Raw genomic sequence first — 12,958 nt, forward strand, 5'->3', positions numbered from 1 at the left:
ATCTGTTCCGATTGGACTTAAGCGAGGCCCGCTACGGGATAGAGCTTCGCTACAACCTCATGAACCCACCGCTCTTTGGGAAGTATTGACAATCGACATCATGGGACCCTACTCAAGGATGGAATAAGGAACTGGTTTGTCATTGTGATAAGCAGGTCCAACTACCTATTGGCTCACGGTAACAGGAAGTCCAGATAGAGCCCTACGCTGTAAGTTAAAGACCCGTATAAGCGCGAAGTAGGCGGTTTTTACTACTTCTAGATCCACCTTGACAATAAGGTTTAGTAGCAAAAAGATGTTTTTTGAAAATTAGCGTCAACATGATGATCGAACTTCAATACTGGAGTGCTTATGTGAACTCCCAAGAATTTACCAAACGACGGATTACTAATATTAGTAAAATTAATTAGAACCAATTCTGATCTTTGAATGACTTCTTCAGCTTCATTGCTTCGGATAGAACAGTCAATGTCCCTAAATAGTACGGAAACTTATTGAAAAACATCAAAAATAATAGAGGATAAAACACCTCGAGTCAAAGTGACTCTTTCCGATAAATTAAATAACATTGCGAAGTTTATCAATAAGAATTGGATGAGATACTGTATAGAATGCACGAGGCAAATCCAAAAACAATGACATACAGTATTCACGCTTTTCAAAGCTATCAAGATAGATATTCATACATTTAACTACCGCGTCAGAGGTAGTTAAATGGGTGCAATAAATTATTTTGGTCCAAGTATGCGATGATTCTGTTGAAAAGGGCGCTTTCAAATATTTTGGAAAAGGTAGTAGAATACTTACAGGACTTTTAGGTTTATTCTTGCACTGCTTAATAACTTCACTCGAAGTTTTCGTTTTTTGCATCAGAAATTGCCTTTCTATATTGAATTCGAAATTTATTTCTAGCATGAAGCAAATCATCCGTTTTAAATTTTCTATAAAGCTCGTAAGAACATTTGAGTTTGATTAAACCAATTGAGGCCGTCATCACAAGACCTGCGATTTATTTTACATAGTGGAAAAGACGCAAAAAAAGTCCCCATAATGACATCATGAAACATTCCATTGTATCGGTATACTAACACTATTAACACTATAACACCATGGCAATGAGAAGAAGCAAGAGAATTTTGAACTGGATCACATCAACCATAGCGAAAGCAATTTAAGAAATGATATAAGATTATTATCATCATAATATGCTGGGTGCTATAACTTGTTGTGAATCTTAGCCACAAAATAATCAGAAATGACACTAACGTCGATTCGTTTGATGTCGGCATCTTGTTTCATGATCTCAATTTAAAATCTGCCATCTTATCGTGAGGAACCATGATGAACGCACCATGAATAAGAGAGACAATTTAAACAGAGGTAATTTAATTTACCACCAATAGCAGCAATACTTCCTCGCAACAACATGGCGTCAGATTTGGCGGGATGTCACTTCAGTTCCTTCCAAAGTTGTCTATCCTGCGCCTGTTGTCTTCAATCTTTAGCGTTCAACCTTCTTAGGTCCTCCTCCGCATATTCCACAGCTCAGATAATTCCCCTACATAACCAATCCATCTCAACCTGATATAAGTAATAAATAATAAATGTAACCATCTTTGATTGGCAACATAAAAAATCCAACTCGAAGTTGTAACGCCAAACACCGATGTCATTAACAGTGCCGTAATAATAATAATTTATTTCCAAAAAACTCAAAAGTTACAGGTCGTCAGATACCGTATTTGTATTTCATTATGTAATTCACAACATTATAGAAAATATAATAATACAGAATATATGACAAGATTTCTACAGTTTCAGTTTGCTCGGCGAATCCATGAACTCGCTGATACATGATCTCTTTTTGTAATGGAGATTTTGTAATTGATGTAGTTGTACCTATAAGTTTGTTATTTGTAGAAATGAGTTGTTCCTCGTACTGTATTGATGATATTGCGTTCTACACGACACGTCATTCATGTCTTGTTTTATGAAAATAAGACATGATTTACAGCTTTCTAGATAAAAATGTGAGAACTGTATGTACTATTCGTAGATCTAAGAGGTGCATTTGATACGGAAAAGAGGGAGAAATTGTGGAAGGAGCTACGGAAAAGGAAATAGTGAATATCTAATAGAGAGGGTGAAGGTGAATGTTGAAGAAACGAAGATTATAAAATTTTGCAGGAGTAGGAGAGGAGAAAGATAGAAGAGTTAAGGGATTTTATGTACTTGGGTTTTACCCTTCGAGCAGATAATGGGGATCCATATTAGACAGAGAGCTAGAAAGGCTAGCAGATTATTGGGGCAGATATGGAGCTGAGGAACGAATATTTGGAAAACATTTGTGTAAAAGAAAAAATAATGATTGATGGATTGGTGAGGAGTGTGATAATGTATAGAGCGGAAATATGGGGTTAGAAGAAACGTAAGATGGTGGAGGAGATTCAGGAGAGATATTGGAGGTGGATCTTGGAATTGAGGAGAGGAAGGAAGACTCATGAAAATATAATAATACAGAATATATGACAGAATATCTCTTTCTCTAATGGAGCATTGATATAGTTGTATCTATAAGCTTGTTATTTGTAGAAATGAGTTGTTCCTCGTACTGTATTGATAATATAGCGTTCTACACGACATTATTCATGTTATTCATGTTTTGTTTTATAAAAATAAGATATCTATGGATATACAGCGAATAGACAGTAATTATTTTTAATTCTTTAAACAATGGTTTACAGCTCTCCATTTGATTTGCATCCATTAACGCTCTGACCGCTCTTTTTTGGATTATAAATATTCGTTCAGGTCCTGGGGAACTTCCCCAGAACAACACAGTATAAGACTTTGGAAATTCGAACCAACCATTAAGTAATACACTACCATTACTGTATGTCGAACTATCAATCAGAACAAAACTGTCAATCGGAACTATCAATCACTGTTCTTAGTGGGAAAACTACTGAACCGAGTTTCTTTCCAACTTCATGTATCAGTGCATTCCATTTCAGAGAACTCTCTAGGAGTACTCCCAGTAGTTTAGCAGCTGTTGCCTCAGTGGATTTAGTGTGAAACTCAATTCTTTGTGCTTTTTTCTCATTCAGTTGCAGTCTATTAGCTTTAAACCAGTCAGAGGCGACCATCCGTCTAAAAACTTTATCTTCTTTTAGCTTGTCATTGCAAATCGCCTCGTTAACCAGAGTTGTATCGTCTAATATAGTACTGCGTATTATCAAGAATTCAGGGAGACCATTAACATACAGCAAGAAAAAAAAACAAACATATTCGTTCCTCCCGAATCTCCTTAGTTCCTCTTGGTCTTTCTGCATTAATCTCCATGTTTGACCCATTTTGGTGAGAGTAAGGTCTTGTATAGGACTAATTTATCCTTTTCTTTATTTCCTCGATGACCAAATTTTTAGTATTCATCATTGTAAGGGTGTCCTTCACGTCGTTTTTTGTATCTACGGCGCCGGCGAATTCTCGCCCCCATCAATCTTTTGCCCTGGCCCCCCTCTCCCAAAATCTGCTTCCTGTCCATTGCCTCCTCTCTTAGCTTACTATACCCTCTCAGCATGTGTTCCACCGTCTTCCAATCCTCTCCACACAGCCTACACTACCTCTCCACATCGTCAAATCCATCAATAAATATTTTGGCAGTTCCTCTGTCACTATTTCCCCATACCTTTCATTGTATCTCCCTTCTTGTATCTGTTACCTTCTTTCCTGCCTCTGTATATCCATGTCCTTATCTGTTAGTTCTCTCCACATTTCCGCTCTTCTGTTTTCGATCCCAGTTAGTGAGTATCCTACTCTCCTATAATATTCTTCCCTGTCTCTTTGCCCATAGATCAGCCTCCTCTCCTTAATTTCCCTCCAGCACTCTCCCTGCCTCCACCTTAACCTCCTCCCTCGTTACATACCCTGGAGACTCCCTTGCCAATCCTAGTACCCATCTCCAATATCGTGTTTGTATATCCCCCAGCAAACCTTGTTCTCCCCATCCCCATACTTCTCCGCCGTACATCCCCAAATCTGTCCCATCACCCTGTTGGTACTCTTGTGTACTCTTTCACTTGCTCTATCTTTCTTCCCTGCCACCTCTATTCCTCATTATCTTCATTATCTTTGTTTTCTTGACGTTTACCTCCAACCCCTTCGCCTTAAAATATCTTTCCAGGGATCTCATCATCTCCTTCATCTCTAGCCACAACTACCAAATCTTCCGCATACGCCAAGGCATTTGCCCCTTCGCAAATCTCTTTTCCAAGTCCGCCGTATACAGGGTGTTTCATGAAGTTCTCCCGGCACTAATGGAGCATGTCGTTTCGGTGATTTGTAATAAAAAAGTTCATATGAACATATGTCCGATTCACTTCACTTATTGAGTTATATGAATTTGAAAATAATATTTAAAAATTATGGCGTTACGGCAAAGCGCGGGGCTCAAAGCGTAAGTGTGCTATGACTGCATTTAGGTTACCGTCTCATGTTTGACCAAAAAAAAAAGCATTGAGCAAGACAATTTCCTTTATTTATTGAGCTTACACTTATCTGCACACCTGTGAACGTCTCGCGTTGCATTTTTTATCTTTGCACGGTGCTCCTTTAATTGCGTTGCAGCGTCAAAAATTCTTTGGATTAAAGCTTCACATGTGTCTACTTTTTCTTGATATACTAAATCTTTCATCCAACCCCACATGTTATAATCCAGAGGATTGAGATCTGGCTGGCCAAACGTGCGGTCCACCTCGACCGATCTAGCGGTTAGGATAACGTTCATTTAGATGATCGGTGACTCTACTGTAAAAACGAGAAGGAGCTCGAGAATGAGACGATCTTCAAAAATAAACGGTCCTATAAGTTGATCGTACAACATTCCGCACCACAGATTAATGTTAAATCTGCTTTGAAAATTACTTTCTATGGTAGCAGGAGGGTTAATGTCCGACCATTTATGCAAATTATGGATGTTATTTATGCCATCTCAAGTAAATTGTGACTCATCCGTAAATAAAATGTAGCAGTATAAGTTCCGATTATTATTTAACCACTGACAAAATGCCAAACGCCTAGGGAAGTCTTCTGGCTTCAGATGTTAAACACGCTGTAGATGATACGGATGCAGCAGATTTCTTTTTAATGTTCTCCATACACTGGTATTGGGAATCCCTAAACGTATGGATATCCGTCGCGTACTAATGCAGGCATTGCTCTCGACAATGTCAAGGATGTTCTCTTCCTCTGCAACATTCTGTTGCTCGTTCATACTGCATATGAACGCTCGGAAGTAAACCAGATTCTCGGAGAGCTTGGAAGGTACTGTTAAAAGTTTTCGACGATGGAACACGCCGATTTGGAAAACGTCGTCGATATTCAATTGAAGCTGTAGTAGCGTTTCCATCACAATTTCCCAGTACAAAAACCATATCAGCATACTCAACAGTCGTAAACTTAAACGGCATTGCAACGCAAATAAAACTCAAATAATTTTAGATTAAACGGCAAGCTTGTCAAATTTGACAGTAAGGTAAATAAGTACTTTATTTTGAACTTTTTTATTACAAAACACCTAAACAATATGAGTTGTCTGGTTTCAATATCCCCTAAATCCATTTTTGGGCAAAAATGAGATATATACGCCATCTGTTAGAAAAAGTTGTTTTCTATAAAATACTCAATGATTTGTATTAAAAAACGCGCGAATCCCTTAAAAATTCAAATCAAATAGACAGCCTTTAGATATTAAAGAGAGCAACTTTCGATTTATTTTTAATACTTCCTTCAACATCGACTTTGGATCTCCTAGCACCGATGTTTGCTCTAAGTGTCTTGAACTCCGGGAAAAAATTAAAAATGAAAAGGTTGCATCTATTAAAACAGTGCTAACTACAGAATACCGAATACATAAGCTCAGGGCCAAAGCATTTTTTGAACAGCTAAAAGAGAAACGGGACGGCCTTCTGACAATTTCTTTTGATTGTCAGAAAAACTTGGTATTGCCCAAAATACCAGATCAAAGTACCTATTATAGTAGACAACTGTACATTTACAACTTCACTACTGTAGTGGGGCACTCACATATTCCGTTAACAAAAGATAATGTTAAAATTTTCACGTGGACTGAAGATGAACATGCCAAGGGCGCCAACGAAATCGCAAGCTGCGTCTTTTACACTTTAAACAATAGTAACTTAGAGGGAATAGATACACTTCGATTGGTCGCCGATGGATGCGGCGGCCAAAATAAAAATACCATTATGATATGTATGTTGTTCAAATGGCTAAGCAGTTCTATTAGAACAATCGAGCTGGTATTCCCAGTGGTTGGGCACTCCTACATTCCACCTGACAGGGTTTTTGGTACTATCGAAAAAGAAATAAGAAAGAAAGAAGAAATTGTAATGCCAGAAGAATACATAAATATTTTTCAAGAACATGCTACTGTTTTTAAACTTGGAAAAGATGTTCCCGATAGTGATTGGAAAGGTGCTGGTCAAAAAATCCTTAAGCCAGTGTCTCAGTGGCATTTTAAATTTAACCAATGTAAGAGATATATTATACGACGTGGCAACAAAAACGCCATCACCATTCGAGGTGAGTTATCTTACCATTCAGACACCGGAACATTCAAAGGAGTTTTTAGGAAAAACCAAACCGCCATGAGTATCCAGCCAAAAGAAATTCCTACCGGAGTGAAACCAAAAGATCTGAAAATGAGAGATGTAAATAATTTATTAAGCAAACATTATGGAAAGAACTGGAGAGCGGTAGAAAATTTGGCTTATTATAGAGATGTGTTGGGAAAATTTCAGAACAATAATATTCCTGGCGATTCTCGAGAAGACAGTGGGGACGAAGAGCCTAGTTTATGTGAATCAATCGAAAATATACCTGATGTTACAGTTTAAGAGTTTTTTAAGTACAGTTTTTAAATAACATATCTTTCAAAAAATAAAGTTTCCTGTTATTAGCTACAAAGAGATTTGATTCACTTTCAATTCATGCCTAATCCATTTTGTTCAGATTCAAATGAGCCTTAATCCACAGTTTGGTAGCAAACGCAACCAAACACCATTTTTAAATCCACTTTGTGATTTTTATATCTATTTCAAAAGACGTGGTTATAGAATTTTTGAAACTTCAGTAAGTCTTCTAATAACAAATAAATTATGTTTGAATTATTAACGCCAAAATCATCCCAAAATACTTTTTTGCCGTTTTCTCAAAATCGAAAAATTTGGACTTAAGGGTATTTGAAACCAAACAACTCATATGCTCCATTAGTGCCGGGAGAACTTCATGAAACACCCTATCTCAATCCCTTTGTCGTCCAGAATACCTCACTTAACTCTTCCCCCACATTAACTTTGGCAATCGTCCCCCTGTACATCTCCTTCACCCTCCCTATTTGTTGTTCTGTGATACTTCTTCTCCCACAACTTCTCTCTATCCACGTTATCGAATGCAGCCTTCAGGTCAATAAACAACCCATACAGTTTTCTCTCCTTCTTGTTCAACTCCTTATCTACCAGGTGTTTCAGAATGTATACATTATCAATTCCCCCCTCTCCATTTCTTCTTCCAACCTCCCCAGCAGTATTTTTGCATAAATTTTGAAAGTTGTGTCCAACAGGGTGATTCCTCTATAATTGCTCACCACCCTTTTACCTCCCTTTTTATACAGTGGGCATGTTATCCTCTCCCCCATCCATACGTCGTTTATTACCTTCGATAGTTTCTTCATCATCCTCTCCTGGCGCCCTTCCCATCTTCAATCCCCTCAACTGCCTCCATTTCTTCCAGTGTTATCTCTTCTCCTCCTTGCACCCCTCGTTCTCCCTTTCTCAGTCTTCTCTCTTCCACCCCTCCCAACAATCTCATGAAGTAGGTTCTCCATTCAGGCATTTGTATATCTCTGCTGACTTCCTCTCTTCCCTTCCTCATCCTCTTTAAGTATCTCCATACCTCATTTTCCTCTTTCAACTCCTTAATCTTCTCAGCCTCCCTTTCCTTCAGCTCCCTCTTCTTTTTCTTGTATTCTTCTTTGTATGTTCTCCTGGCCTCTATACAGGGTGATTCATTAGCTCTATGATATGTAGGTTTCCAAATAGACATCAACCTGCCCATACAGTGTTTAGTGCATCATTTCGCAGACTAAGAGAAACAGGTAACCCCGCTCCATCAAAATGTTCAAGCATTACATCCTGGAGATACTGAGCAACGCTTAGCATTTTGCCACTGGATTATTCAGCAACATGCTCAAAATAATAACTTCATTTCCCAAGTTCTGTGGTCTGATGAAGCGTGTTTCATTAGGGATGGCATAAATAATTATCATAACGAACATGTGTGGTCCTTGCAAAATCCACATGCAATTAGACCAGGAAGATTTCAGCAACGGTTTAGTGTAAACGTTTGGGGTGACATTTTTAACAATTCAATATGTACAGAAATTTCTTGACAGACATAACCTTTTCGATTTTATCGACGACGTACCACTTAACATCGTTCAAAATATGTGGTATCAGCACGATGGTGCACCACCACATCGAGGAAGAGAAGTCATCGCTTGGTTACATGAACATTTTCCAAACAAATGGATTGGCAATGGAGGTCCAGTAGTCTAAATCCGCTGGATTATTATTTCTGGGGACACATGAAGCAGCTTGTGTACCATGTAGAAATTACTACCCGTCAGCAACTACTGGACAGAATTCAAGATGCAGCTAATAGCATACGGAATGATCCAAATATCATACGTCGTGTGATAGAATCTTTACTTCGTCGATGTGAGGCGTCCATTCAAGCTGAAGGCGAACATTTCGAACAATTTTTGTAATTTTTAAACTTATTTTTTATGTTACATTTTCATTTGCCTATTAAACTGTGTAAAATTTTCAAAGGATTGTAACTCTTTAACCAAAATGAATCGGACCCATATTCATATAACATTTTTTCCTTAGAATCGCATCACCTTTCATCTGCCGAAGTTTGTCATAAAGCTAATGAATCACCCTGTATATCTATCTATCTCTACCTCCCCTCTCTGCCACTGTCTCAATTTCCTTCTGGCTTCTCTCTTGGCATGTTCCATTATCTTTCTGTTTCTTCTTCCCCTCGATCTCTTTATGCATACTTCTACTTAGAGGCTGATGAGTCCTGCATCTTTTACCAGCTCTTCCAAAGTAATATTAAAAAGCAGACATAAAAAACTATCTTACAAGATTATTATTCCTTCTACCAGATTTAATAGAACAATTAAGTTATTCATTGATACCTAACATACGCTATAAATAACCTTGAGAAATGATTGTTCTTGCAAGAACATTATAAAGTCCTAAACGGAATTAAATGTATCCAAAAATATGCGACTAGTAGTCCGAGTGTCATTCAATAAGCAGGTATTCGGAATTCTACTACGATGAGATGATGTAATAATATTAGTATTAAAATGGTAGTAAACAAAAAACACTCGCTCATTTTTTACAAGATGTTGACACAGAATTGGGAGCAAAGTTCTAAGTTAACTTCGAAGTTAAAAATTAAAATTTGCACGTGATAGCAACATTTTTCACATATTACATCATATTGTATACGACAAATTAAATTTGTAAAAACCTACAAATTTTTCAAACACATAAAGCTTTTGTATCACCAACAATAAGACTCCATTCTTGATTTACTTTAATCGTTTTTTGCGTGAAACGTCATTTAACATCTCTTTTATGATACAATTTTGATTTATTACAAATTTACATCTAATTTAATTATCGAATTATCACATTATTACCATAAAGATTTAAATTAAATACGCAAAGAATCGTAAATTTCTCTTAAACCCCTTTAATACTATTAATTTTAGTTGGATTTAAATATTTATTTAAAATACAAATAGTAACGTAATAATTGTTCAATAAATAAGGAGGTCAAGTGGTTAAATGATAACGTGTTACGCTTAACTAATATTTAAGAGGTAATTAAACGCAATTTCCCTGTTGTAAAAACTTTACAAACTAATATTTACTGTTTTTTGTGTACATTTTATTGTACTCAATATCGTAAATCTTAAATTATCTATTTAATTAAGACAGGAAGCTCGTCAAATATACAACACAAATATTGCCCAATAAATGTTTCAAATCGAATTTTCTAACAAACATTCGGAAATGGTTCTACCAGGAAAAAACTTTCTAAAGAATTTAATTACACAACAATCAGGAATTAAAACACACTTTTTTTTAATTTCCTGAATCTATATATTATTTAAAATAAATAGTGTGTTAAAATGAAGGAAATTCCAAAAAGTAATCGGTATTCCAACCTTTGGACCTGTTGCTGTTGTTGTCACATGACTCCGGGGAGGGTAAGAGGCAAGGAGAAGGCCCCGCATTTCATTTAAAAGCGTTCTACAAACCCGGCTAGCACGTGACTGTGATACATGACTGGAAAACGTGGTTTTGAACCCGACGGACAGTTTCTGCATCAACCTCCTCCTTCTCTTTCTCTTTCATCAACGGGGCCACCGAGACACCGCGCAAGGTGACCTAAGGTTAAGTTCACGTCTCAAAGACGTCTTTGTTATTTACCGATTCATCGAGTGAGACGTAAATTATGTAATAATAATAATAATAAATCGGTTATTATTAAAAATTAACCTCAAATAATGAGTAATTTAACCTCAAAATTAAAAAAAAAAAATTTTTAAAGAACTTACCCGATAATATCCGAATAAACAATCTTTTGCGCAATCATATTGATAATCTGCAACAAAATAAGTTTATTTAAAACTTAATTACCAAAAATTAATAAAATAATAATACATTTAGGGGTGCTACAACGAATTGACAGGATGTGGTTTAATCGAAATCTAAAAGATGGCGCTACTCAAAATTAATTTTAATTTGTTATACAGGGTGTAACAAAAGTGTGGAATAAAACTAGTTAATATGTTATTTGTGGTTTAAATGAAAAATGTTATCAGTTACAATAAATTATGTTGCAATTAAGCGAAGAACGAATTGAAATTTTAATGATGTATGAGTATCTCTATATGTATATGCCAAACTACTAGCACTATATTTGTGAATGAAACTTGTTCTAAATTAAAGCTCAAAGCTTTCTCTTTAAAATGATGTATAATAATTGTTGGATTGGGTTGGATTGGAAAAATGTTGAAACAAAACTTACATTTTCGTATAACCTAAAAGTGTCAAAAAAGATGCTAATTTAAAAATTCCTGGAAGCCGTATTTATTGAAATTAAGGAATGAGACTTGTCCTAAATTAAAGCTCAAAGCTTTCTCTTTAAAATGATGTATAATAATTGTTGGGTTGGATTGGAAAAATATTGAGAAAAAAAATGTTGAAACAAAACTTACATTTTCGTATAACCTAAAAGTGTCAAAAAAGAAGTTATTTAAAAATTCTTGGAAGCTGTATTTATTGAAATTAAGGAATGGGACTTGTTCTAAATTAAAGCTCAAAGCTTTCTCTTTAAAATGATGTATAATAATAGTTGGGTTGGATTAGAAAAATATTGAGAAAAAAAATTTTGAAACAAAACTTACATTTTCGTATAACCTAAAAGTGTCAAAAAAGATGCTAATTTAAAAATTCCTGGAAGCCGTATTTATTGAAATTAAGGAATGAGACTTGTTCTAAATTAAAGCTCAAAGCTTTCTCTTTAAAATGATGTATAATAATTGTTGGGTTGGATTGGAAAAATATTGAGAAAAAAAATATTGAAACTAAACTTACATTTTCGTATAACCTAAAAGTGTCAAAAAAGATGCTAATTTAAAAATTCCTGGAAGCCGTATTTATTGAAATTAAGGAATGAGACTTGTTCTAAATTAAAGCTTAAAGCTTTCTCGTTAAAATGATGTATAATAATTGTTGGGTTGGATTGGAAAAATATTGAGAAAAAAAAATGTTGAAACAAAACTTACATTTTCGTTTAATTTAAAAGTGTCAAAAAAGATGCTAATTTAAAAATTCTTGGAAGCCGTATTTATTGAAATTAAGGATTAAGACTTATTCTAAATTAAAGCTCAAAGCTTTCTCTTTAAAATGATGTATAATAATTGTTGGGAAGGATTAGAAAAATATTGAGAAAAAAAATGTTGAAACAAAACTTACATTTTCGTTTAATTTAAAAGTGTCAAAAAAGATGCTAATTTAAAAACTCCTGGAAGCTGTATTTATTGAAATTAAGGAATGAAACTTGTTCTAAATTAAAGCTCAAAGCTTTCTCTTTAAGATGATGTATAATAATTGTTGGGTTGGATTGGAAAAATATTGAGAAAAAAAATGTTGAAACAAAACTTACATTTTCGTTTAATTTAAAAGTGTCAAAAAAGATGCTAATTTAAAAATTCCTGGAAGCCGTATTTATTGAAATTAAGGAATGAGACTTGTTCTAAATTAAAGCTCAAAGCTTTCTCTTTACAATGATGTATAATAATTGTTGGGTTGGATTGGAAAAATATTGAGAAAAAAAATGTTGAAACAAAACTTACATTTTCGTATAACCTAAGTGTCAAAAAAGATGCTAATTTAAAAATTCCTGGAAGCTGTATTTATTGAAATTAAGGAATGGGACTTGTTCTAAATTAAAGCTCAAAGCTTTCTCTTTACAATGATGTATAATAATTGTTGGGTTGGATTGGAAAAATATTGAGAAAAAAAGTGTTGAAACAAAACCTACATTTTCGTATAACCTAAGTGTCAAAAAAGTTGCTAATTTAAAAATTCCTGGAAGCCGTATTTATTGAAATTAATGAATGAGACTTGTTCTAAATTAAAGCTCAAAGCTTTCTCTTTAAAATGATGTGTAATAATTGTTGGGTTGGATTGGAAAAATATTGAGAAAAAAAATATTGAAACTAAACTTACATTTTCGTATAACCTAAAAGTGTCAAAAAAGATGCTAATTTAAAAATTCCTGGAAATCG

The 12,958-nt window shown here is 35.0% G+C and overlaps 1 protein-coding gene across 1 annotated transcript in view; it reads right to left on the reverse strand.

Annotated features, from left to right (window-relative positions):
- Positions 1-10,765, reverse strand: part of LOC111420007 (Epidermal stripes and patches) — a 60,034-nt gene extending 49,269 nt beyond the window's left edge. Inside the window, exon 1 of the mRNA XM_071195777.1 lies at positions 10,721-10,765. The gene's annotated coding sequence lies outside the window, so the exon portion shown is untranslated. The remainder of the gene's footprint in view (positions 1-10,720) is intronic.
- Positions 10,766-12,958: the final 2,193 nt, after the last annotated feature.

Source organism: Onthophagus taurus, chromosome 5 (assembly GCF_036711975.1).
Source record: "Onthophagus taurus isolate NC chromosome 5, IU_Otau_3.0, whole genome shotgun sequence".
Lineage (NCBI taxonomy): Eukaryota > Metazoa > Arthropoda > Insecta > Coleoptera > Scarabaeidae > Onthophagus > Onthophagus taurus.